At 47.5% G+C, this 22,726-nt stretch overlaps 1 long non-coding RNA gene and 1 pseudogene across 1 annotated transcript in view; one reads left to right on the top strand and one right to left on the bottom strand.

The window, feature by feature from the left end:
• LOC142202337 (uncharacterized) overlaps positions 1-22,726 on the bottom strand; it is a 652,408-nt gene that overhangs the window by 491,919 nt on the left and 137,763 nt on the right. The gene's annotated exons all lie outside the window — the stretch shown is intronic.
• On the top strand, positions 19,186-21,331 carry LOC142202318 (olfactory receptor 11L1-like; annotated as a pseudogene).

Raw genomic sequence — 22,726 nt, 5'->3', positions numbered from 1 at the left:
CCAATGTTCCAGAGCTACTGGTGAAAGTGCGGCGCATGTGCGCCCACTTTCGCAAGTCGACAGTAGCCGCTGCTAGCTTAAAATCTCTCCAGCAACGCCTGCATGTGCCACAACACCGGCTTTTGTGCGACGTCCCCACACGCTGGAACTCAACGTTTCAGATGTTGAATAGAGTGGTTGAGCAGCAGAGACCTTTGATGGAATACCAGCTACAAAACCCTAGCGTGCCACAAAGTCAGCTGCCTCAGTTTCACATCCATGAGTGGCCATGGATGAGAGACCTTTGTGACATCCTACGGGTCTTTGAGGAGTCCACAAGGAGGGTGAGCTCTGAGGATGCGATGGTGAGCCTTACAATCCCGCTCTTGTGTGTTCTGAGAGAATCCCTGATTGACATCAGGGATAACTCAGATCACACAGAGGAGTTAGGGATAGCATCCGATCCGTCACAGCTGGAGAGTAGGTCCACACATCTGTCCGTTTCACTGCGTTTAATGGAGGAGGAGGAGGAGGAGGAGGAAGAAGAGTTGTCCGATGATGTGATGGTGATACAGGAGGCTTCCGGGCAACTTCGAATCGTCCCATTGTTGCAGCGCGGATGGGTAGACATGGAGGATGAGGAGGAAATGGAGATTGAACTTTCCGGTGGGGCCAGAGGAGTCATGCCAACTAACACTGTGGCAGACATGGCTGAGTTCATGTTGGGGTGCTTTACAACCGACAAGCGTATTGTCAAAATCATGGAGGACAATCAGTACTGGATCTTTGCTATCCTTGACCCCCGGTATAAAAACAACATCTCGTCTTTTATTCCGGTAGAGGGGAGGGCCAATCGCATCAATGCTTGCCACAGGCAATTGGTGCAGAATATGATGGAGATGTTTCCAGCATGTGACGTTGGCGGCAGGGAGGGCAGTTCCTCCAGTAGGCGACCAAGTTCTCACCGGTCCACACAAACGAGGGGCACACTGTCTAAGGTCTGGGACACCTTGATGGCACCCCCTCGCCAAAGTGCCGCCACGGAGGGTCCTAGTGTCACCAGGCGTGAGAAGTATAGGCGCATGTTGCGGGAATACCTTTCCGACCACAGCCCTGTCCTCTCCGACCCCTCTGCGCCCTACACGTATTGGGTGTCGAAGTTGGACCTGTGGCTTGAACTTGCCCTATATGCCTTGGAGGTGCTGTCCTGTCCTGCTGCCAGCGTCCTATCTGAGAGGGTGTTCAGTGCAGCCGGTGGCATCATCACTGACAAGCGCACCCGTCTGTCAGCTGAGAGTGCCGACCGGCTCACTTTGATAAAAATGAACCACCACTGGATAGAGTCTTCATTTTTGGGCCCACCTGTGTAAAGCACCCCAACATGAAACTCCATGTCTGTACTCAACCTCTCCAATTCCTCCGCATCCTCATACTCATCCACCATAAGCGTTGCACAATTCTGCAATACTAGGCTCCCTCCACTCTGATTTCCCCCAACTCTGCTGGTTAGAGGCTCCCTCCACCCTGATTTCCACCAACTCTGCTGGTTAGAGGCTCCCTCCACCCTGCTTTCCCACAACTCTGCTGGTTAGAGGCTCCCTCCACCCTGCTTTCCCACAACTCTGCTGGTTAGAGGCTCCCTCCACCCTGCTTTCCCACAACTCTGCTGGTTAGAGGCTCCCTCCACCCTGCTTTCCCACAACTCTGCTGGTTAGAGGCTCCCTCCACCCTGATTTCCACCAACTCTGCTGGTTAGAGGCTCCCTCCACCATGAATTGGTCCAAACTGGGCTGTTTAGCGGCTCCCTCCACCATGAATTGGTCCAAACTGGGGTTTTTAGAGGCTCCCTCCACCATGAATTGGTCCAAACTGGGGTTTTTAGAGGCTCCCTCCACCATGAATTGGTCCAAACTGGGCTGGTTAGAGGCTCCCTCCACCATGAATTTGCCCAAACTGGGCTGTTTAGAGGCTCCCTCCACCATGAATTTGCCCAAACTGGCCTGTTTAGAGGCTCCCTCCACCATGAATTGGTCCAAACTGGGGTTTTTAGAGGCTCCCTCCATCATGAATTGGTCCAAACTGGGGTTTTTAGAGGCTCCCTCCACCATGAATTGGTCCAAACTGGGGTTTTTAGAGGCTCCCTCCACCATGAATTGGTCCAAACTGGGGTTTTTAGTCTCCCTCCACCATGAATTTGCCCAAACTGGGCTGTTTAGAGGCTCCCTCCACCATGAATTTGCCCAAACTGGGCTGTTTGGAGGCTCCCTCCACCATGAATTGGTCCAAACTGGGGTTTTTAGAGGCTCCCTCCACCATGAATTGGTCCAAACTGGGGGTTTTTAGAGGCTCCCTCCACCATGAATTTGCCCAAACTGGGCTGTTTAGAGGCTCCCTCCACCATGAATTGGTCCAAACTGGGGTTTTTAGAGGCTCCCTCCACCATGAATTGGTCCAAACTGGGGTTTTTAGAGGCTCCCTCCACCATGAATTAGTCCAAACTGGGCTGTTTAGAGGCTCCCTCCACCATGAATTTGCCCAAACTGGGCTGTTTAGAGGCTCCCTCCATCATGAATTGGTCCAAACTGGGGTTTTTAGAGGCTCCCTCCACCATGAATTGGTCCAAACTGGGGTTTTTAGAGGCTCCCTCCACCATGAATTGGTCCAAACTGGGGTTTTTAGAGGCTCCCTCCACCATGATTTGGTCCAAACTGGGGTTTTTAGAGGCTCCCTCCACCATGAATTGGTCCAAACTGGGCTGTTTAGAGGCTCCCTCCACCATGAATTTGCCCAAACTGGGCTGTTTAGAGGCTCCCTCCATCATGAATTGGTCCAAACTGGGGTTTTTAGAGGCTCCCTCCACCATGAATTGGTCCAAACTGGGCTGTTTAGAGGCTCCCTCCACCATGAATTGGTCCAAACTGGGGTTTTTAGAGGCTCCCTCCACCATGAATTGGTCCAAACTGGGGTTTTTAGAGGCTCCCTCCACCATGAATTAGTCCAAACTGGGCTGTTTAGAGGCTCCCTCCACCATGAATTTGCCCAAACTGGGCTGTTTAGAGGCTCCCTCCATCATGAATTGGTCCAAACTGGGGTTTTTAGAGGCTCCCTCCACCATGAATTGGTCCAAACTGGGGTTTTTAGAGGCTCCCTCCACCATGAATTGGTCCAAACTGGGGTTTTTAGAGGCTCCCTCCACCATGAATTGGTCCAAACTGGGGTTTTTAGAGGCTCCCTCCACCATGAATTGGTCCAAACTGGGGTTTTTAGAGGCTCCCTCCACCATGAATTGGTCCAAACTAGGGTTTTTAGAGGCTCCCTCCACCATGAATTGGTCCAAACTGGGGTTTTTAGAGGCTCCCTCCACCATGAATTGGTCCAAACTGGGGTTTTTAGAGGCTCCCTCCACCATGAATTGGTCCAAACTGGGGTTTTTAGAGGCTCCCTCCACCATGAATTGGTCCAAACTGGGGTTTTTAGAGGCTCCCTCCACCATGAATTGGTCCAAACTGAGGTTTTTAGAGGCTCCCTCCACCATGAATTGGTCCAAACTAGGGTTTTTAGAGGCTCCCTCCACCATGAATTTGCCCAAACTGAGCTGTTTAGAGGCTCCCTCCACCATGAATTGGTCCAAACTGGGGTTTTTAGAGGCTCCCTCCACCATGAATTGGTCCAAACTGGGGTTTTTAGAGGCTCCCTCCACCATGAATTGGTCCAAACTGGGGTTTTTAGAGGCTCCCTCCACCATGAATTGGTCCAAACTGGGGTTTTTAGAGGCTCCCTCCACCATGAATTGGTCCAAACTGGGCTGTTTAGAGGCTCCCTCCACCATGAATTGGTCCAAACTGGGGTTTTTAGAGGCTCCCTCCACCATGAATTGGTCCAAACTGGGCTGGTTAGAGGCTCCCTCCACCATGAATTGGTCCAAACTGGGTTTTTTAGAGGCTCCCTCCACCATGAATTGGTCCAAACTGGGGTTTTTAGAGGCTCCCTCCACCATGAATTGGTCCAAACTGGGGTTTTTAGAGGCTCCCTCCACCATGAATTGGTCCAAACTGGGGTTTTTAGAGGCTCCCTCCACCATGAATTGGTCCAAACTGGGGTTTTTAGAGGCTCCCTCCACCATGAATTGGTCCAAACTGGTCTGTTTAGAGGCTCCCTCCACCATGAATTGGTCCAAACTGGGGTTTTTAGAGGCTCCCTCCACCATGAATTGGTCCAAACTGGGCTGTTTAGAGGCACCCTCCATCATGAATTGGTCCAAACTGGGGTTTTTAGAGGCTCCCTCCACCATGAATTGGTCCAAACTGGGGTTTTTAGAGGCTCCCTCCACCATGAATTGGTCCAAACTGGGGTTTTTAGAGGCTCCCTCCACCATGAATTGGTCCAAACTGGGGTTTTTAGAGGCTCCCTCCACCATGAATTGGTCCAAACTGGGGTTTTTAGAGGCTCCCTCCACCATGAATTGGTCCAAACTGGGGTTTTTAGAGGCTCCCTCCACCATGAATTGGTCCAAACTAGGGTTTTTAGAGGCTCCCTCCACCATGAATTTGCCCAAACTGAGCTGTTTAGAGGCTCCCTCCACCATGAATTGGTCCAAACTGGGGTTTTTAGAGGCTCCCTCCACCATGAATTGGTCCAAACTGGGGGTTTTTAGAGGCTCCCTCCACCATGAATTTGCCCAAACTGGGCTGTTTAGAGGCTCCCTCCATCATGAATTGGTCCAAACTGGGGTTTTTAGAGGCTCCCTCCACCATGAATTGGTCCAAACTGGGGTTTTTAGAGGCTCCCTCCACCATGAATTTGCCCAAACTGGGCTGGTTAGAGGCTCCCTCCACCATGAATTGGTCCAAACTGGGGTTTTTAGAGGCTCCCTCCACCATGAATTGGTCCAAACTGGGGTTTTTAGAGGCTCCCTCCACCATGAATTGGTCCAAACTGGGCTGTTTAGAGGCTCCCTCCACCATGAATTGGTCCAAACTGGGGTTTTTAGAGGCTCCCTCCACCATGAATTGGTCCAAACTGGGCTGGTTAGAGGCTCCCTCCACCATGAATTGGTCCAAACTGGGTTTTTTAGAGGCTCCCTCCACCATGAATTGGTCCAAACTGGGGTTTTTAGAGGCTCCCTCCACCATGAATTGGTCCAAACTGGGGTTTTTAGAGGCTCCCTCCACCATGAATTGGTCCAAACTGGGGTTTTTAGAGGCTCCCTCCACCATGAATTGGTCCAAACTGGGGTTTTTAGAGGCTCCCTCCACGATGAATTGGTCCAAACTGGTCTGTTTAGAGGCTCCCTCCACCATGAATTGGTCCAAACTGGGGTTTTTAGAGGCTCCCTCCACCATGAATTGGTCCAAACTGGGGTTTTTAGAGGCTCCCTCCACCATGAATTGGTCCAAACTGGGGTTTTTAGAGGCTCCCTCCACCATGAATTGGTCCAAACTGGTCTGTTTAGAGGCTCCCTCCACCATGAATTGGTCCAAACTGGGGTTTTTAGAGGCTCCCTCCACCATGAATTGGTCCAAACTGGGGTTTTTAGAGGCTCCCTCCACCATGAATTGGTCCAAACTGGGGTTTTTAGAGGCTCCCTCCACCATGAATTGGTCCAAACTGGGGTTTTTAGAGGCTCCCTCCACCATGAATTGGTCCAAACTGGGGTTTTTAGAGGCTCCCTCCAGCATGAATTGGTCCAAACTGGGGTTTTTAGAGGCTCCCTCCACCATGAATTTGCCCAAACTCTGCTGGTTAGAGGCTCAATCCACCCTGATTTTCAAAACAAATGTTGGTGCCAACCTCAACTTACTACAAGGGCCAAATTCACTGCTGGTGACAAGCTCTCCTCACTGCAAGTGCCAAATACACATGTTTCAAGGTGTTTTCCTACTGTCAGAGATGTGGTATTGAGTGTGTAAAGTGTGTAGTTGTTAGGCTGTGATGTTGGGGTAATAGAGGGTCTTTGGTGTGTTAGATGCCCCCAGACATGCTTCCCCTGCTGTCCCAGTGTCATTCCAGAGGTGTTGGCATCATTTCCTGGGGTGTCATAGTGGACTTGGTGACCCTCCAGACACGGATTTGGGTTTCCCCCTTAACGAGTATATGTTCCCCATAGACTATAATGGGGTTCGAAACCCGTTCGAACACATGAACATTGAGCGGCTGTTCGATTCGAATTTCGAACCTCGAACATTTTAGTGTTCGCTCATCTCTATTACTCACCAATATCTACCTCTGGTCTTGCCTAACTGCACTTATCAGCTATTGTTCTCTGTTATCTGCCACTATTAGTAATACTTGGTTTGCTTATTTTAGTACATCTCAGCCCACTGTTAGGGTAACTATAGGGAATCTATTGTAGGGTCCTGTGAGGGGCGTCCTTGTAAGGATGTTACTGAGGTTAGGCAGGGTCAGTCAGGGAATCTGTTAGGTAAAGTTTCCCAATCAGTCTCTTCCCGCATTCCTGAATTTGCACCAGCCATAACCCATCTAGATCAAAGGTTGCAGGAATGTCTGGGACTCTCCTTGGCCACGGATTTCTGGGAGCTCCAGGTCAGTGCCTTACATTAAAACTGTCATATTGAATACTTGGAGACATTTTGATGAAGTGTGGTCACCTTGGGTCAGTAGAGACAACACACAGTATCACACTCTAGAGCAGGGGTGCTCACACTTTTTCAGTGTGTGAGCTACTTTTTAGCTGACCAAGGCAAAATATCTACTAGGGCGGGGCCAGGGCGGACCTGTGGGTGGGGCCGTGGCGGGACTGGGTGGGCTTATGGGCGGGACAGGCGTGTCTGTGGGCGGGGCCAGCATGTGTGCGTGGCCGGGCGGATCGCGAGAGCAAGACAGCGGCGTTCTGTGGCTGCCCAGGCATCCCCGGTGTCTGCTTCTTCACAGCGCAGGCTGAGAGTCATCTACAGACACTGGCAGGCGATGCGGCTGCAGCCCCAGCCTGCCAGTGTCCAGAGATGATTCTCAGCCTGCACTGTGAAGAAGCAGACACCAGGATCCCTGCATCCCACGATCGACCCATACGTCCTTTGCGATCTACCAGTAGATCGCGATCGATGTATTGGGCACCCCTGCTCTACAGGATTAGATACACAACTCAGAACACCCCATGACACATCAGAGTTTTGCTCCAGGTTTCCAGAACAATCCAACCATTTTTCTTCACTGCTGTAGGTCATCTCTACAGGGGCAGGGCACTGTTGATGACTAGAGATGAGCGAACACTAAAATGTTCGAGGTTCGAAATTCGATTCGAACAGCCGCTCAATGTTCGTGTGTTCGAACGGGTTTCGAACCCCATTATAGTCTATGGGGAACAGATACTCGTTAAGGGGGAAACCCAAATCCGTGTCTGGAGGGTCACCAAGTCCACTATGACACCCCAGGAAATGATACCAACACCTCTGGAATGACACTGGGACAGCAGGGGAAGCATGTCTGGGGGCATCTAACACACCAAAGACCCTCTATTACCCCAACATCACAGCCTAACAACTACACACTTTACACACTCAATACCACATCTCTGACAGTAGGAAAACACCTTGAAACATGTGTATTTGGCACTTGCAGTGAGGAGAGCTTGTCACCAGCAGTGAATTTGGCCCTTGTAGTAAGTTGAGGTTGGCACCAACATTTGTTTTGAAAATCAGGGTGGATTGAGCCTCTAACCAGCAGAGTTTGGGCAAATTCATGGTGGAGGGAGCCTCTAAACACCCCAGTTTGGGCAAATTCATGGTGGAGGGAGCCTCTAAAAACCCCAGTTTGGACCAATTCATGGTGGAGGGAGCCTCTAACCAGCCCAGTTTGGGCAAATTCATGGTGGAGGGAGCCTCTAAAAAACCCAGTTTGGACCAATTCATGGTGGAGGGAGCCTCTAACCAGCCCAGTTTGGGCAAATTCATGGTGGAGGGAGCCTCTAACCAGCCCAGTTTGGACCAATTAATGGTGGAGGGAGCCTCTAACCAGCCCAGTTTGGACCAATTAATGGTGGAGGGAGCCTCTAACCAGCCCAGTTTGGACCAATTCATGGTGGAGGGAGCCTCTAAACAGCCCAGTTTGGGCAAATTCATGGTGGAGGGAGCCTCTAACCAGCCCAGTTTGGACCAATTAATGGTGGAGGGAGCCTCTAACCAGCCCAGTTTGGACCAATTCATGGTGGAGGGAGCCTCTAAACAGCCAAGTTTTGGGAAATTCATGGTGGAGGGAGCCTCTAACCAGCCCAGTTTGGACCAATTCATGGTGGAGGGAGCCTCTAAACAGCCAAGTTTTGGGAAATTCATGGTGGAGGGAGACTCTAACCAGCCCAGTTTGGACCAATTCATGGTGGAGGGAGCCTCTAAAAAACGCAGTTTGGACCAATTCATGGTGGAGGGAGCCTCTAAACAGCCCAGTTTGGGCAAATTCATGGTGGAGGGAGCCTCTAACCAGCCCAGTTTGGACCAATTCATGGTGGAGGGAGCCTCTAACCAGCCCAGTTTGGACCAATTCATGGTGGAGGGAGCCTCTAACCAGCCCAGTTTGGACCAATTCATGGTGGAGGGAGCCTCTAAACAGCCCAGTTTGGGCAAATTCATGGTGGAGGGAGCCTCTAACCAGCCCAGTTTGGACCAATTAATGGTGGAGGGAGCCTCTAAACAGCCCAGTTTGGACCAATTAATGGTGGAGGGAGCCTCTAACCAGCCCAGTTTGGACCAATTAATGGTGGAGGGAGCCTCTAAACAGCCAAGTTTTGGGAACTTCATGGTGGAGGGAGCCTCTAACCAGCCCAGTTTGGACCAATTCATGGTGGAGGGAGCCTCTAAACAGCCAAGTTTTGGGAAATTCATGGTGGAGGGAGCCTCTAACCAGCCCAGTTTGGACCAATTCATGGTGGAGGGAGCCTCTAAAAAACCCAGTTTGGACCAATTCATGGTGGAGGGAGCCTCTAAAAAACCCAGTTTGGACCAATTCATGGTGGAGGGAGCCTCTAAACAGCCCAGTTTGGGCAAATTCATGGTGGAGGAAGCCTCTAACCAGCCCAGTTTGGACCAATTAATGGTGGAGGGAGCCTCTAAACAGCCCAGTTTGGGCAAATTCATGGTGGAGGGAGCCTCTAACCAGCCCAGTTTGGACCAATTCATGGTGGAGGGAGCCTCTAACCAGCCCAGTTTGGGCAAATTCATGGTGGAGGGAGCCTCTAAAAAACCCAGCTTGGACCAATTCATGGTGGAGGGAGCCTCTAACCAGCCCAGTTTGGGCAAATTCATGGTGGAGGGAGCCTCTAAAAAACCCAGTTTGGACCAATTCATGGTGGAGGGAGCCTCTAAACAGCCCAGTTTGGGCAAATTCATGGTGGAGGGAGCCTCTAACCAGCCCAGTTTGGACCAATTAATGGTGGAGGGAGCCTCTAAACAGCCCAGTTTGGACCAATTAATGGTGGAGGGAGCCTCTAACCAGCCCAGTTTGGACCAATTAATGGTGGAGGGAGCCTCTAACCAGCCCAGTTTGGACCAATTAATGGTGGAGGGAGCCTCTAACCACCCCAGTTTGGACCAATTAATGGTGGAGGGAGCCTCTAACCAGCCCAGTTTGGACCAATTCATGGTGGAGGGAGCCTCTAAAAAACCCAGTTTGGACCAATTCATGGTGGAGGGAGCCTCTAAACAGCCCAGTTTGGGCAAATTCATGGTGGAGGGAGCCTCTAAACAGCCCAGTTTGGGCAAATTCATGGTGGAGGGAGCCTCTAACCAGCAGAGTTGGTGGAAATCAGGGTGGAGGGAGCCTCTAACCAGCAGAGTTGGGGGAAATCAGGGTGGAGGGAGCCTAGTATTAGCAGAATTGTGCAACGCTTATGGTGGATGAGTATGAGGATGCGGAGGAATTGGAGAGGTTGAGTACAGACATGGAGTTTCATGTTGGGGTGCTTTACACAGGTGGGCACAAAAATGACGGCTCTACCCAGTGGTGGTTCATTTTTATCAAAGTGAGCCGGTCGGCACTCTCAGCTGACAGACGGGTGCGCTTGTCAGTGATGATGCCACCGGCTGCACTGAACACCCTCTCAGATAGGACGCTGGCGGCAGGACAGGACAGCACCTCCAAGGCATATAGGGCAAGTTCAAGCCACAGGTCCAACTTCGACACCCAATACGTGTAGGGCGCAGAGGGGTCGGAGAGGACAGGGCTGTGGTCGGAAAGGTATTCCCGCAACATGCGCCTATACTTCTCACGCCTGGTGACACTAGGACCCTCCGTGGCGGCACTTTGGCGAGGGGGTGCCATCAAGGTGTCCCAGACCTTAGACAGTGTGCCCCTCGTTTGTGTGGACCGGTGAGAACTTGGTTGCCTACTGGAGGAACTGCCCTCCCTGCCGCCAACGTCACATGCTGGAAACATCTCCATCATATTCTGCACCAATTGCCTGTGGCAAGCATTGATGCGATTGGCCCTCCCCTCTACCGGAATAAAAGACGAGATGTTGTTTTTATACCGGGGGTCAAGGATAGCAGAGATCCAGTACTGGTTGTCCTCCATGATTTTGACAATACGCTTGTCGGTTGTAAAGCACCCCAACATGAACTCAGCCATGTCTGCCACAGTGTTAGTTGGCATGACTCCTCTGGCCCCACCGGAAAGTTCAATCTCCATTTCCTCCTCATCCTCCATGTCTACCCATCCGCGCTGCAACAATGGGACGATTCGAAGTTGCCCGGAAGCCTCCTGTATCACCATCACATCATCGGACAACTCTTCTTCCTCCTCCTCCTCCTCCTCCTCCTCCATTAAACGCAGTGAAGCGGACAGATGTGTGGACCTACTCTCCAGCTGTGACGGATCGGATGCTATCCCTAACTCCTCTGTGTGATCTGAGTTATCCCTGATGTCAATCAGGGATTCTCTCAGAACACACAAGAGCGGGATTGTAAGGCTCACCATCGCATCCTCAGAGCTCACCCTCCTTGTGGACTCCTCAAAGACCCGTAGGATGTCACAAAGGTCTCTCATCCATGGCCACTCATGGATGTGAAACTGAGGCAGCTGACTTTGTGGCACCCTAGGGTTTTGTAGCTGGTATTCCATCAAAGGTCTCTGCTGCTCAACCACTCTATTCAACATCTGAAACGTTGAGTTCCAGCGTGTGGGGACGTCGCACAAAAGCCGGTGTTGTGGCACATGCAGGCGTTGCTGGAGAGATTTTAAGCTAGCAGCGGCTACTGTCGACTTGCGAAAGTGGGCGCACATGCGCCGCACTTTCACCAGTAGCTCTGGAACATTGGGGTAGCTCTTTAGGAAACGTTGCACCACTAGGTTGAAGACGTGGGCCAGGCATGGAACATGTTGGAGTCCGGCAAGCTCCAGAGCTGCTACCAGGTTCCGGCCGTTATCACAAACGACCATGCCTGGGCCCAGGTGCAGCGGCTCAAACCATATTGCCGTCTCATCGAGGAGGGCATCCCTCACCTCGGAGGCAGTGTGCTGTCTGTCCCCCAAGCTGATCAGCTTCAGCACAGCCTGCTGACGTCTACCAACGCCAGTGCTGCAACGTTTCCAACTCGTAGCTGGGGTCAATCTAACAGCGGAGGAGGAGGCGGTGGTGGAGGAGGAGGCGGTGGCGGAGGAGGAGGCGGTAGAGGAGGAGGAGGAGGGGGGTGTTCTTCTCGTGTCCCTGCCAGGAATGTTAGGCGGGGAGACGAGGTACACCGGGCCAGTTTGGGAAGCAGTCCCAGCCTCAACTACATTCACCCAGTGTGCCGTCAGTGAAATGTAGCGTCCCTGTCCGCATGCACTTGTCCACGCGTCGGTGGTCAAGTGGACCTTTGTGCAAAGCGCGGAACTAAGGGCCCGCCTGATGTTGAGTGACACGTGCTGGTGCAAGGCGGGGACGGCACACCGGGAGAAGTAGTGACGGCTAGGGACGGCATAGCGAGGTGCCGCAGTTGCCATCAGGTCCAGGAAGGCGGGAGTTTCAACAAGCCGGAACGCCAACATCTCCTGGGCCAGCAGTTTAGCGATGTTGGCGTTCAAGGCTTGCGCGTGTGGGTGGTTAGCAGTGTATTTCTGCCGCCGCTCCAATGTCTGAGAGATGGTGGGTTGTTGTAAAGAAACGCCTGATGGTGCCTTTGATGGTGCAGGAGAAGGAGATAAGACAGGACCAGGGGAGGATGAGGTAGAAGTCAACAAAGTGGCGGAGGCAGATGAAGTGGTGTCCTGGCTCGTCCTCTGGAGTGCATCGCCAGCACAGTCAGCAGTGGCAGTGGCAGAGGCAGAGGCAGTGGCAGAGGCAGTGGCAGTGGCGTGAACGGCAGGCGGCCTTTGTCCTGCCGTTGCTGCCTGCCACTGATTCCAGTGCTTGGATTCCAAATGACGGCGCATTGAAGTGGTGGACAGGTTGCTCTTCTCAGAGCCCCTAATCAATTTCGAGAGGCAAATTGTGCAGACAACACTATATCTGTCCTCGGCGCATTCCTTGAAAAAACTCCACACCTTCGAGAAACGTGCCCTCGAGGTGGGAGTTTTTCGGGGCTGGGTACGAACTGGAACATCTTGGGAGATTCCGGGTGTGGCCTGGCTTCGCCTAAGCTGCTGACCTCTGCCTCTGCCTCTAGCTACCCTTTTTGGTGCTGCACCTGCCTCAACATCCACACTACTTTCCCCGCTTGACATCCCCCCTGTCCAGGTCGGGTCAGTGTCCTCATCATCCACCACTTCCTCTTCCAACTCCTGTCTCATCTCCTCCTCCCGCACAATGCGCCGGTCAACTGGATGCCCTGACGGCAACTGCGTCACATCATCGTCGATGAGGGTGGGTTGCTGGTCATCCACCACCAAATCGAACGGAGATGGAGGAGACTCTAGTGTTTGAGCATCTGGACACAGATGCTCCTCTGTTAGGTTTGTGGAATCGTGACGTGGAGAGGCAGGTTGAGGGACAATGAAAGGAGCGGAGAACAGCTCTGGGGAGCAGGGACAGTTTGGGTTATTGTTCTGTAAAGCTTCGGAATTTTGGGAGGAAGGAAGACAAGACTGTTGGGTAATAGGAGGAGAGGAGGCAGAGTCTGACTGGCTGCTGGACAATGTGCTGTAAGCGTTCTCTGACAGCCATTGCAAGACCTGTTCCTGGTTCTCGGGCCTACTAAGGTTTGTACCCTGCAGTTTAGTTAATGTGGCAAGCAACCCTGGCACTGTGGAGTGGCGCAATGCTTGCTGCCTAACAGGAGTAGGCACGGGACGCCCTGTGGCTTCACTGCTACCTTGCTCCCCAGAACCATTCCCCCGACCTCGCCCACGGCCTCGTCCACGTCCCTTTCCGGGAGCCTTGCGCATTTTGAATTCCTAGTTAGAAATTGGCACTGTATACCAGTAGTAAAAATTGTGGGTGCACGTAACCCCAATATATTCTTTGAATTCCCAGTCAGACACTGGCACTATATGGCAGTAGCAAGAAATGAGGGTATTTGTATTCCCAATATACTCTTTGAATTCCCAGTCAGACAATGGCACTGTATACCAGTAGTAAAAATTGTGGGTGCACGTAACCCCAATATATTCTTTGAATTCCCAGTCAGAAACTGGCACTATATGGCAGTAGCAAGAAATGAGGGTATTTATAACCCCAATATATTCTTTGAATTCCCAGTCAGACAATGGCACTGTATACCAGTAGTAAAAATTGTGGGTGCACGTAACCCCAATATATTCTTTGAATTCCCAGTCAGAAACTGGCACTATATGGCAGTAGCAAGAAATGAGGGTATTTGTATTCCCAATATACTCTTTGAATTCCCAGTCAGACAATGGCACTGTATACCAGTAGTAAAAATTGTGGGTGCACGTAACCCCAATATATTCTTTGAATTACCAGTCAGAAACTGGCACTATATGGCAGTAGCAAGAAATGAGGGTATTTATAACCCCAATATATTCTTTGAATTCCCAGTCAGACAATGGCACTGTATACCAGTAGTAAAAATTGTGGGTGCACGTAACCCCAATATATTCTTTGAATTCCCAGTCAGACAATGGCACTGTATACCAGTAGTAAAAATTGTGGGTGCACGTAACCCCAATATATTCTTTGAATTACCAGTCAGAAACTGGCACTATATGGCAGTAGCAAGAAATGAGGGTATTTATAACCCCAATATATTCTTTGAATTCCCAGTCAGACAATGGCACTGTATACCAGTAGTAAAAATTGTGGGTGCACGTAACCCCAATATATTCTTTGAATTACTAGTCAGACACTGGCACTATATGGCAGTAGCAAGAAATGAGGGTATTTGTATTCCCAATATACTCTTTGAATTCCCAGTCAGACAATGGCACTGTATACCAGTAGTAAAAATTGTGGGTGCACGTAACCCCAATATATTCTTTGAATTCCCAGTCAGAAACTGGCACTATATGGCAGTAGCAAGAAATGAGGGTATTTGTATTCCCAATATATTCTTTGAATTCCCAGTCAGACAATGGCACTGTATACCAGTAGTAAAAATTGTGGGTGCACGTAACCCCAATATATTCTTTGAATTCCCAGTCAGAAACTGGCACTATATGGCAGTAGCAAGAAATGAGGGTATTTGTATTCCCAATATACTCTTTGAATTCCCAGTCAGACAATGGCACTGTATACCAGTAGTAAAAATTGTGGGTGCACGTAACCCCAATATATTCTTTGAATTCCCGGTCAGAAACTGGCACTATATGGCAGTAGCAAGAAATGAGGGTATTTGTATTCCCAATATACTCTTTGAATTCCCAGTCAGACAATGGCACTGTATACCAGTAGTAAAAATTGTGGGTGCACGTAACCCCAATATATTCTTTGAATTCCCAGTCAGAAACTGGCACTATATGGCAGTAGCAAGAAATGAGGGTATTTGTATTCCCAATATACTCTTTGAATTCCCAGTCAGACAATGGCACTATATACCAGTAGTAAAAATTGTGGGTGCACGTAACCCCAATATATTCTTTGAATTCCCAGTCAGACAATGGCACTGTATACCAGTAGTAAAAATTGTGGGTGCACGTAACCCCAATATATTCTTTGAATTACCAGTCAGAAACTGGCACTATATGGCAGTAGCAAGAAATGAGGGTATTTATAACCCCAATATATTCTTTGAATTCCCAGTCAGACAATGGCACTGTATACCAGTAGTAAAAATTGTGGGTGCACGTAACCCCAATATATTCTTTGAATTCCCAGTCAGACACTGGCACTATATGGCAGTAGCAAGAAATGAGGGTATTTGTATTCCCAATATATTCTTTGAATTCCCAGTCAGACAATGGCACTATATACCAGTAGTAAAAATTGTGGGTGTATATAGCCCCAATTCTATTGCTAGGGGACTTGCAGGGTATTTCTGGGGTGAAGGTGGGGGGGCACACCGTTGGAACGGGTATCGGGGTATATATCGGGTATACGGGAATACACTGACAGTGTATTCCATTCAGGATCCTGGGAAAGCTGGGTTGCGGCGATTGAGCCCGTCAGTGCCACGTTACACTGACAAGCTTCTCCCTGGAATTTAGCTCTTACAAGAGCTGTTGGTTGTCTTCTCCTTCCTATCCTAGCCTGTCCCTGCCTACCCAGAATCTAAGCCCTAGCTAGCTGGACGGAAACCTCCGTCCTCGGTGAATTGCAAGCTCAGAATGACGCGAAGCTGGGCGTCGCTGTTCTTTTAAATCAGAGGTCACATGTTTTCGGCAGCCAATGGGTTTTGCCTACTTTTTTCAACGTCACCGGTGTCGTAGTTCCTGTCCCACCTACCCTGCGCTGTTATTGGAGCAAAAAAGGCGCCAGGGAAGGTGGGAGGGGAATCGAGTAATGGCGCACTTTACCACGCGGTGTTCGATTCGATTCGAACATGCCGAACAGCCTAATATCCGATCGAACATGAGTTCGATAGAACACTGTTCGCTCATCTCTATTGATGACACTTTACACAAGTTCACATTCACACAGCTTTACTCCAGGTATCCATAATAACCGATTGCACGTTTTTCACCAATATCCAAACTGAGATACACATGATCACATGACGCTTATGGACACACACACAAATTACATACAAAATACACCAGTGCAAAACTTGGAATTTTTATGGGGCCACTACACAAACAAAAAATGTGATATACCCGTGCGAAGTTGGGTCTTCCTGCTCGTTATTTGTAAAAAAAAAATACTGCAGCTTATACTGATGGTTTATTAACCTTTATTACTAATCCAATCCAAGCTTTCCCACACATTTTAGGTTTATTTGAAGAATGTGGATACCCTTCTACTTATAAAATCAGTTTCACTAAATCAGAAGTTTTGAATGTCACCCTCCCCCTTTGAGTTAGTAAGGTCCCTTTAACATATTTCTCCTATTGCATGGCTCTAGTCTTACAGGTCAAACATTTAGGCATTAAAATATCTAATGATTAGAGATGAGCGAACAGTAAAATATTCGAGGTTCGATATTCGTTTCGAGTAGCCCCTCAATATTCGACTACTCGAAACGAATGTCGAACCCCATTATAGTCTATGGGGGGAAAATGCTCGTTTCAGGGGTAGACAACGTTCGATCAAATTATACTTATCAAGTCCACGAGTGAGGGTCGGGCTGGATCCTCCGAGAAGTCTTCTCCGTGCAGCGTCCCTGCGGCATCTTCCGGTTCTTCATTCACTCTGCCAGGCATCGGGCCTGGGCAGAGCCAACTGCGCATACACGCACTACTAGCGAACATGCACAGTCGGCTCTGCCCAGGCCCGATGCCTGGCAGAGTGAATGAAGAGCCGGAAGACGCCGCGGGGAAGCTGCACGTAGAAGACTTCTAAAGGTAGGAGAAGAACCAGCGTTGATTGGCAACTGTATAGCATTCGGCCAATCAATGCTGGTTTTGCATCGAACTTTTACATTCGAACAGCGAGTGGTACTCGATCGAGTACAAATATTTTGAATACCGTAGTATTAGATCGAATACCTACTCGATCGAGTACTGCTCGCTCATCTCTACTAATGACCCCTCCCGCTTCTAGACTTTAACCATTTTCCACCTCAGGCATTTTTTTGATTTTCATTGATGACTCCCCACCTTCCCCATAACTTTTCTATTTTTCCATTCATGCAGCCTTGTTTGTGGGACAAATTGTAGTTCATAATGGCACCGTTTAATATTCTGTGTGATGTACTGGGAAGCTGGAAAAAGTTCAGAATGAGGTGGAATTGGAGAAAAACTGTATCTGTGACTTTTTAATTGCTTTGTTTTTACAGTCTTCAATGTGAAGCCAAAATGACCCGGCGTTGACAATAACTGTATATATTTTATTAACATTTTATCCCCTTAAAAAATCCAAAATTTGACGCCCATAACTTTTTTATACACCCATGTATGGGGCGTCTTTTTTGCTGGGCTCCTGACCTAAGGAGATTAGTGGGAACCAAGACTCACAACACCTGCAAGAGTGACAATGTACAAAACCTCATGCTCCCCATATAATGTTATATGCTCCCCATATAATAAACTGTTAGAATATTTATCAAACTACTCAGTTTATTATAAATAACATCTACAGACTCAGGCAGGGTAACAACTATCCTCCCTCCTGGTCCTGTCTCCTTACTGTCACTGCAGGGCCCCCATCACCAACCTGGTCTAAGACAAGAGTGAGTTTTCTGGCTACTGAGAGGGCCACAGGACAGAGTCAGTCCCTGATAAAAGCCAGGCAGCAGGTAAATACTGGAAAAAAATGTGTCTTAGTGTAATTGTAGAAATTTGCAAATGTTGAAGCCATTAATATTTGTATTGAGCTGTATAGTAGGCCTCCTGAATGATTTCTACTGGTGGGTCCTCGGCTCCCTAGTCTGATACAGGTCAGTAGCTCAGAAATCCTGTTAACCTGATACACAGCCTGAACTGAAAGAAGGGTGTTACGTTATGTCAGTAATTGGTACTGCTCCAACATCTCCTCCAGAAGCAAGGAACTTGTCCAAGATGGGTGAAAGAACAGTGCAACAACTGCGGTCAAAGGGACAGGTTGCAGCAAGCTCTTCTGTTGTTGTGCTATGCCAGCTGTAACCCTTTCCTACTCGATGGCAGCCTTGCTTTGCAGGTGTTAACTTACTTGCAGCAGCTGGGCGTGGTTGGTTGTCTGACTGATAAGGGTGTCAGCCAATGTACGCCCGGCGTGGGCAGCTGGGCTGGTTAGTTGGGACTGCCCTTTCCCTATTTAAGGAGGCAGGTGGCTCAGCCCGCTGCCCTAGCCTCATTCCAGATCCTCATTCTGAGTTGAGTTGTGTGCATAGTTCCAGTGCTGTTGTTTTGTAGTAGGCCTTAGTTAGAATTTCCCCTCAGATAGAATCAGACCATTAGTTCTCTGGCAGCAAGCTGCTTTGTTTCACTATTGCACTGGTAGCATACACTTTGAGTTGGTCTGTGTCTAGCTCAGAGGTTCTGACTAGACTATATTTATTTACCAGCTGCTCTGAGCTGTCTCTGTGAGGTTAACAAAGACACCCAGATGGTGGAATCGCCTGGCAGTATCGATAACTGTCAGGCTTTGTTCACTCCAGGGTAGCTCTGTGGCTCAGAAACCAGTTGGGCTCCACAAGTTTGTTTTTTTTTTGTTAACTTGCAGCCCATAACATTGGTTTTATATGGAAAAGAGCAGAATGACCTATTTCACAATCATACATCTGGAGGCAAAACAAACGCCACCATTTTACTAAGAGAATGCCGCTGGTGTCATGGTGGGGAGTATGCTAATTAAAATGTTTGTATGTTGACTGTTACCATCCTCCTTAGCAAAGGACTGTACCTCTAGACAAGGCCCAATCACTGTCACATTCCATATTACACTATGTAGGACAAATCTGCTGGAAGGAGAATGGTAGTAATAAGTTTTCAATGAAGTTTGAGATAACTGGAAACTTTTTGTAAAATAACTAAAGTTTGTTGTACTTATTCTTAGATCTTACAGCATAAAAGTTTTTTATTTTTTATTTTTTTTCTTATCCTCCATTGAGCAGAACACTGGAGACTTATCCAATAAATGATGAGAGATCTCCTTGGAGTGATTCTACTCAGCATCTTGCCTTCATTTTGTACATAAATATCACCAGCTAATGCCTCACATGTATTTGTTTTATGGCCATGTACACCGACTACACTGCCGTGTAACATCACCAATATCTCCAGAGAACCGGGAGGAAAGAATCTAATCAGATGATCCATGCCGTGATCAAAGAAATATCTGATGTGAGTGTTGGTAGGTCATCCCTATGTGATATTCTATTTCAGAAATTAGAAGAAAAATCTGGTTGTTGATATTTAATGTACAGCTTGTAAGAAATTATTTTTGCAATTTTAGTGCAATATTTTATGTGTTTCTGAAAATGAATCTGAAACTGAATATTATGATCATAGAAATATCTGATAGGAGTGTTGGTAGATAAACCGTTATGTAATACATCAAAAATATCTCAGACACTTAAGATTAATCTGTCAGGGATAAGAAAATTTTTGTAAATGTTTTCTTTTATTTTCTCATATTAATTCATAATTTATAAGAAAATGAAACAGTGAAATATTTGAGATTTGATATTCGTTTCGAGTAGAGCCTAAACATTCGACTACTCGATCGAATATCGAATCCCATTATAGTCTATGGGAAAAAATGTTCATTTCAGGGTAAACCACTATTCGACTAAAGGAGAGTCACTAAGTCCACGAGTAGCAGGAGGAGAGTGTTTAGGAGGAGCGCTGTGCAGTTAAAGTGCATGCACTACATTATAGTCTATGGGGTCCGTGTGCTTTAACTGCACAGCGCTTGCAGTTGCGCTGATAAAAAGTAAGATCCCTCGTAACATCAAGCTGCCAGCTCTCCCGACTAGCAAAGACAAGCCTGCTGCAGAACCAGCGTTGATTTGCCAAATGCTATACACTGTATACTACCTACACTGTATAGCATTCGGCCAATCAACGCTGGTTCTGAATCAAATATTAACTGCAAATAGCTAGTAGTATTCGATCGAGTATGAATATTTCAAATACCTACTCAATCGAATATTACTCGCTCAACTCTAATAGTAAATATTTAATGTACATCTCATATTGACTTTTTTTAATACATTTATGTTAATCTATTTGTAACAAAACATTTGAACATGATTGTGTATAACTACCTCTACAGTATACAGGATGTGATAGAATCTGTTCTTTAAATTAATAATAACTTTATAATTATCTCATATAAAATGTATCAATAAAATACCAACGTATAAAAAGAAAAACACAATGCAACTACTCATATAATAAAAAAAAGTAATTTAAAGTTAAAAGAATATTTTCTAAAGGTTTGACATTTTATTTTGTTGTATTTCTGTATTTATTAAAATACCAATATACTTAACTTGTATCTGCAACAAGAAAATATAGTAAGAATCTGAAAATGTATCTGCCATCTGTTCTGCCCACAGGAGAAGAATCTGACGGAGGTCAATGAGTTTTTTCTGTTAGGATTTCAAATTGTTCACCATTTAAGAATTTCTCTCTTCTGTCTTCTCCTGGTGATTTACTGTGGGACAATATGTGGGAACCTCCTGATCATCACCCTGGTGTCCACCAGTAAGATCCTCCACACCCCAATGTACTTCTTCATCTCACAACTCTCCATCAGTGATATTTTAGTAACCACAGATATTGTCCCCAACATGCTCCATGTCCTACTGAATAATGGGGCCACCATTACTTTCTTTGGTTGTATCACTCAGCTTTATTTTTTCAGTGTTGGTGAATCTTTAGAATGTTTTCTCCTCACAGTGATGTCCTATGACAGATATGTGGCCATCTGTAACCCCCTCCGCTATACTTCTATAATGACAAGAGTCCATTGTGTGATATTAACCATGATATGTTGGTTGTTTGGATTCTCCACTGGCTTGATGCACTTCATAACAACAGCAAAGCTGTTATTGACCATGTATTCTGTGACCTGATTCCCTTGATCGAACTTTCCTGTTCTGACCCTTCCATTGCTCAGTTGGAGATTTATATACTAGGTATTCCAATGTTATTAACTCCGACCACCATCATTGTAGCGTCTTATACTTATATTGTTCGGGCAGTCTTAAGGATCCCATCCAGTACTGGTAGACAGAAAGCCTTCTCCACCTGTAGCTCCCACCTCATTGTGGTCTCCATATTCTACTGGACTATATTCAGTGTTTATATCGTCCCAACAGAAGGACAAACCATCACCATGAGTAAGATCCTCTCCCTGCTATATATTGTGTTTACTCCTTTTGTCAACCCCATTATATACAGTCTGAGGAATAAGGACATTAAGAAAGCCATAAAGAAAAAGTTTTAATATTGTCTAATCTTTGGATTATTCAAATATTTTTTGTGTGTTTTTGACGATAAATAGACCTAATGATAATTCTGTAAATTGTCACTCTTCAACATATTATTAATGTGGTATTTTCTCCCATACAGGGACAACCAGCTGAATAATCCAAGCCCCCCATGTGCCATCTTTCCCCCTGGCCTATCCCCACGTTTAGGCTCCATAATAATTTTCTCTGTGCCAAACAAGTCTTCACCAAGGAATACTTCACCTATACCCATACTTCACCCTCATCTGGGGCGTTCTGAATCTTTCAGGTTTTCTATTTCTTGAGAATGTTAAACACAATTGATCCTATAATTGTTGCTACTAACATTGACATAATGTGTCTCTATAGGGCTACGGACAGAGGTTCCCCTTCCGTCATATACAGTGAATTGAATGCCCAACCTCCTGTTGATATATTAGATTCTATGACAGCCTCGGAAAGGGCCTTGGAGACCACCATGACTCTGACTTACTGGCATGACCGTTGCACATTAATTAGCAAAGTTAGCCAGCAGGTCACAATTATTGAATCATCTGAAAATTGAAAATTCTGCATATAACGTACAGTATACAGTATGTTTCCTGCTATACTACATTGTATCTACCATGCGGTCACACCTCTGTGATTCAGAGATTGTAATATTAATGGAGATGCTCTCCATATTTCATGGACCTGCTGTAACATCTCGGGTCACTATTCTGCCCTCTGCTCAAATGCTGCGGTGCAGGAGACGTGTGCAGTTTGATTCCTTGCTTAAAGTTTTTGGTTGCACTGTGTGAACATGGCTCTAGTTCTGTAATTGAATTTCCACCACATTTATCTCCTGCATCTTGTTTACTTCTATTCATGAAGTGGTTAATTCTAGTCTTGCCCTGTGATTGACAGCCGGGCTTCCAATCAAGTCCAGGGCAGGTTCTTCCTCCCTGTTTATTCGTGGTTCTCATTCACATTAGTGCCTGCTATTGCCTTGTGCGTACTGGCTTTTCTCTCGCTGTTATTTCTTTTATTCTGATTCTTGACCTCTGGCTTTCCCTATTTACTACTCTTTTGGATATCGATTTTGACACTCTATTGCTCGACTGTGACTGACCCCTGGCTAGCTGACCTCCCTTGTTGCTGTTTGTCTTGTCCACATTTTGTGTCTCACATATTTAGGAAGGGCCTGTCATCCAGTTATCGCCTATTACATAGGATAGGACTAGGCAAGCAGGAAGAGACAGTGAGGGGCTTCAGACCAGGGCTCACTGTCTCTTGTGCCCCTTCCTCCAGGGTTCATCTACAGCACTGGGGAACTGCTGTCTGGCACTTCCCTAACACTTGCCCCTTGGTTCGCCTCTTTAGGCTATCCATCCACAGGATGGTACAGCGAC

This window comes from Leptodactylus fuscus, chromosome 5 (assembly GCF_031893055.1).
Source record: "Leptodactylus fuscus isolate aLepFus1 chromosome 5, aLepFus1.hap2, whole genome shotgun sequence".
NCBI classification, from domain to species: Eukaryota; Metazoa; Chordata; class Amphibia; order Anura; family Leptodactylidae; genus Leptodactylus; species Leptodactylus fuscus.
The sequence above is the reverse complement of the archived record's forward strand: the minus strand, read 5'-3'. Positions and strand labels throughout refer to the sequence as shown.